Here is a 5,986-nt window from a genome sequence, read left to right as displayed (position 1 = left end):
GGTCCTTATCAAATTCTGAGTCGATCTAGCTATGTCCGTCCGTCTGTCTGTGTAAAACACGCTCACGTTAAAACGAAGCAATAGAATTTAACCAAATTCACCCAAAATCTTCTTAGTTTTCCTAAGTTATTTGGTATTGAAAATGGGCAAAATCGGTTAACATCGGAAAAAGTTATGAATCAAAATTTGAAACAACCTCGAAAAAATAAGCATTTTTTACACATTCTGATGTAATTTTCTCGAAAGCTATACAAGATAATTCCATAGAAATCGGCATACATTCGTTTCCATACAAGAGCTTAATCTCTGCGTAATATCGCCATGATCGGTCCAAAATTTCATATACCTCCCATACAAAAGTACATATTCCCGGAAATTTGGTTTTTTGTTAATAACTTCCGTCGTAATGCCGATATCTTCACAAAATTTTAGAAATTAAAATTTTATGACAATAGAATTTATTCAAAGGAAAAATTAAGATATCGGTATAAAATTTGGTACAAGTATTGCTTTTATATACAGAAAAATTACAATGAAAGCTTTTTTGGATCGGTCCATAATTGGTCATAGCTCCCATACAAGGTCCCCTCCCGAAAATCACTTAAACGCGCATAACCCGTCGTAATGCCGATATCTTCACAAAATTTTAGAAATTAAAATTTTATGACAATAGAATTTATTCAGAGGAAAAATTAAGATATCGATATGAAAATTGGTACAAGTATTGCTTTTAGATACAGAAATATTACAATGAAAGCTTTTTTGGATCGGTCCATAATTGGTCATAGCTCCCATACAAGGTCCCCTCCCGAAAATCACTTAAACGCGCATAACTCATTACTTAATAAGATATCGATATAAAAGTACAAGTATTGCTCTTATATAAAGAAATATTACAATGAAAGTTTTTTGGATCGGTTCATAATTGTTCATAGCTCCCATACATGGTCCCCTCCCGAAATCACTGATTACTAAATCAAGATATCGATATAAAATTTGGTACAAGCTTGCTTTTATATACTGAAATATAACCATAAAAGTTTCTTTGGATCGGTCCATATTTGGCCATAGCTCCCATACAAGGTCCCCTCCAGAAAATCACTTAAACGCATATAACTCATTACTTAATTAAGATATCCATATAAAATTTGGTACAAGTATTGCTCATATACAGAGAAATAATATTGTGAAATGTTTTTCCGATCGGTCCATAATTAATCATAGCTCCTACATAAAGTCCCTCTTGGAAAAACACACATGCAAGGTTCCCTTTCGAAAATCAGAAAAAACACACATAACTCATGCTATATTCGGCTGTGCCGAATCTTAAATACCCTCCACCAGCTACTTTTATGTTATTTCTTTTCTAATTGATCAAATATTTGTAGAAATAAGTTTTCTCATGTCTTTTATAGAAAAAAATACCTAAAGTTAATCTATTACAATTCCAAGAATTATTGAACATTATAAATTTAGTAATTTGCATGTATGTATGTGTGTGAAAAATTAAGAGATTTTCAAAATACAAATACATATATAATTTTGTTATACACAAAATTTTGTTCAACACAAATTGATAATGCTCTTTAAATACGGTTAAAGTGCTTTTAGGGGCTGGGCCTAATATAGGAGAAATAGAAATGTATATAAAGACAAAATTTCAGAATTTTGTGTCTATATAATTACTTGGTAATAAATATTGTGAATCTAAGTGATTTTCTGCACCTAGTATGAGAGCTATGACCAAATATGGACCGATCGTAAAACAATTTTATAGTGAATTTATGTATATAAGAGCAATATTTTTGCTAAATGTATGGATATCAATATTCAAACTTTATATGGATATCTTAATTTAGTAATGAGTTATGTGCGTTTAAGTTATTTTCGAGGGGGACCTTGTATGGGAGCTATGACCCATCCAAAAAATTTTTCCTCTGAATAAATTATATTGAAATAAGATTTTAACTTCTAAAATTTTGTGAAGATATCGACGTTACGTTTCATTCTATTGCTCCGTTACATCGTGAACGTGTTTATTATGATTAAAGTTTTGTGATTGAGTTTAGTTCTTACAAGTGTGTTTTATTCTCTGAGAGCTCGTCTGTATAAAGAGAACAAAATTTTTTGTTTGACAACCGCTTCATACACCTATACACACGGAGAAAAAAACATGGTTCGACATGGTTACTATAACTAAACTATGTTCACTGTAACAATGTATTGTTATCAAAAACATATAATTGTTATTTTAATTCTATTTAAACAATATTGTTGTTAGTGTAATTTTATTCATGTTCATGGCAATTATAAATTTAAGTATGATTCACTGAAAAATAATATAATTATTTCAAACTCTTAAAGAAAACATAACAATTCAAATAAATAGTATTTAGGTATATATTTATTTATGTATTTATTACATATGTACATAAATGTTGAAAGTAAATAAGAGATATTTTTGATTTATTTAAATTGACTTAAAATTCTTTCAACGTTTGATAAATGGGGCAAAGTCATTATATTTTAAATGAATTTTGTCACAATAGGAAAAGACGTTAAAGAATTTTCTCTTTTTATTTCAGATTTTTTTCCAAAAATACATAAATTAATTTCAGTATGAGCAAACAACGTTTTAAAATCCAAAAAATTTAATTCTCGGAATTCGGAATCTAAAGTTTGCTTATCGTTTTCTTTAATAAAATGATGATATTCTTTAAGTATTTCATATAATGAATCACTACTCTCTTTTCATTCCTGTCTTATTATTTTCAAAGTCGAACCTTTTTAAAATTTTGTCTCATAATTCAATAACTAAAACAAAAAAAGCAAGGTGACATATTTTTAGAATACAGAAAATCAATTTAAAGGTAAAAATCGTCATATCGTCAATTTGCTATTTTTCAAACAAAAAATTGTCAAAATGATGATAATTCGTCAAATTTGGCAGCTATGCTCACACATATTAGTTTTTGTATGTGTGTTGTTCTACGCGACAATAAAATGATTGAAATAATTCTCATATGGTTTATAACATTATATGTATAAGTATTTAACTTTGTATAATACTGTAGTTATGTTTTTGTGAATCAAATTGAAATTTGGAATTCGTGTCATGTTCTTACTTTTATAGAAACTGTAATTTTACTGATTCAGTAATCAAAATAAGTTTGATTTCGATAAATATTTTTGACGACATTTTGATCACATTTTATCATAACATAGTCATGTAAAATAAACAATATTATGGTAAATAAAAAAATATTTTGATAAAATATTCAATTGTATTTAATCATAACATGATATTTTAAAATTATTACAATAACCATAATATATTTAGACTGCAATCATAATTTTATGTTGCTCTTACCACAACTATGTTGTTTGTCTACGTGTAATAATAAATAAAAATAATAATAAAAAAAAAGGTAACATTATTTAAAGTGAGGAATAAAGTAACTTTAAATATTTTCATTATTACAACAAAACTTTTTAAAAACCGTAGCATGAAAAACAAGAGTAAGAGTGCTATATTCGGCTGTGCCGAATCTTATATACCCTTCACCATAGTGTATTTCAAACATAATTGATCTTACAGTGTAGTTAATAACATTAAAAAAATTTGAGTCGATTTAAGCCGAATGTTTCGGCGGCGGCAACTATATATAGTTCGGCGGCGGCTAAGCTAAGCTCCGACTCGAAGCCGGTCGACTTCGACCTCTGATTCATTGCTGGTAAACATTGACGAGACGTAGATTTTGTTTTTGTTTATCGTAAAAAAAACTGTTTTAAAAAGCACTTGGAAAAAAATTGTGTTAGTTTTAAATTTCAAACTTACATTATTCGCATAAAAATTATTGTACAATAACTCACAATCTACTCTCATATAATTGAAAACGTTTTAAATAATTTTTTCTATTCATTAAAAAATATATTTGCAAAACAAAAGGGAAAATTATTTTATTTTAACAAAAAATGCAAATCATATTTTTTTGCTGTGTATTTTTTGTATGTTTGCATTCCAAACATACAAAAAAATACAAAATGGGAATATTTAAGATTTAAAATTTTTGAATTTTTTTGCAAAATCAAAAACTTTGTTGACTTTTTTTAAAAAATGGACCCATTTTTTATTATTATTATTATTTTTTTTTTTTGCTCAGAAGAAAGCTTATGTGTTTTCCTTTAACACCCTTTTTTGTCGCTTAGTGGGATGCGAGTGGGATATCTATAAAAAAATGTTTTGTAACTCAAGACATACACTTTTTTACTTTTTTGAAAAATCAAAAACTTTTTTGACTTTTTTTCCAAAAAGGACTCTTTTTTTATTTATTTTTTTTTCTCAAGCTTAGGTCTTTTCCTTTAAAATATTTTTGGTCGCTTAGTAGGATGCGAGTGGGATATCTATCAAAATAAATGTTTTGTAACTCAAGACAAATGTTTTTTAATTGATTTTTTTCATATTTGTGTGTAAGTGTTTCTAAAACCTTAAAAACAACAACTGACCGATAATAGCCACTGGAGGGGTGCAATATGAGGCCGACCGCTATTAATTTTCCACCCCCAAATTTGTCTGAGTTTTGTATCTTGCGGCTTTTTAGTCAATCCTAGTAGTTTTCAGCGAACGTGATTTTCATTTTTAAAATATAAGGTGCCCCAGAAACAAATTTTTGGAATCTAGTGGAAATATTTTATGGTCCTTCTCCGAAGTACCAGTTTATTTATTATTTTATGACATTTGACTTTAAGAAGTGGGTGGAGAGGTAGAAGATGACAGGTAGGTTATTTATATGGTGGTTTATTTTATTATTATTTGTAACATTAGGTTAAACTAGGTACTTTAGTATGTAAGCCCTTCTTGACCCTAATAAAAGATTTTAGACTCATTCATTAAAACGTACTACCTACCTATATGATCTTAAATAACTATTTATTGTCATTTTGAAGACATACGGAAATCAGTTTTTTAGAAACAGCGTTAAAGTTAAGACGTGTGTTATTTACATAAATTCTTACAAAATTCAAAATGGCTACGACTTCTAAAAAGGCTAAGGTTGAAAATGAAATTTATTCGTCTTTTTGCTTTAATCCCTTTAACAAAATGAAGTACAGATCATCAGATATGCGAAATAATTCCGACGGCTTATTAAAAGAATTCCCTACGCTGTCAAAACGATTGAAAATTTGTGGATCATGCAGGAAAGAGCTCGGAAAGTTCAACTAATTACCGAATTTGAATAGTAATGAGCCTTGCGTTGAAGTTATTCCAGATGAAGACAAAGGTAATTCCGAGAATGAAGACACAACTGTTGATGATGATGGTTTTCTAACTTTAAAAATTCAACGAATGAGTGTCGAAACCAATACCATAAGGATGCAGTAGAAGTTCTTGAACAAATAAATGAGAAATACAAAACGTCACAGAGTGAAGCTGAGAGAATTCAACTTCTCACGCTGCTCCAAGATCACGGAGTTCTGCAAAAACAATGACTTCATAAGTCTTAATAATACATTAATTTAAAAATTTTATGGTTATTGTTATTACGTTAAAAAACAAACTCCAGCTGTGTATATTTTGTGGCCAACGTTTTAGATCTATGTTGTCGAAAAGCAAGAATTGCTGAGCATGGGATTCTCACACTCCCAAACAAAAAGAAGGGAAAAACTTTGGAGTGCGATACTAAATCTCTAATAACTCAGTTTTATCAGCGAGATGATATGAGTCGCCTGATGCCAGGAATGAAAGACTGGATGTCTGTACGAATCGATGGCAAGAAAGTTCAAATGCAGAAGAGAATGGTTCTCTGTAACCTGAATGAATTATTCGCAACATTTCAATCTGAATACGAGAAGGCAACTATATTCACAGTAGTTATTTACTACATGAAAGAAGAAAACATTAAAAACGGTGCAAAAATAAAATCAAAAACATAATTTCCGATGAAAGGCACAAATATTTTTTAAGTTACATAAACATCATTTATGT

This window comes from Lucilia cuprina, chromosome 2 (assembly GCF_022045245.1).
Source record: "Lucilia cuprina isolate Lc7/37 chromosome 2, ASM2204524v1, whole genome shotgun sequence".
Lineage (NCBI taxonomy): Eukaryota > Metazoa > Arthropoda > Insecta > Diptera > Calliphoridae > Lucilia > Lucilia cuprina.
This window is presented reverse-complemented; position numbering follows the sequence as displayed.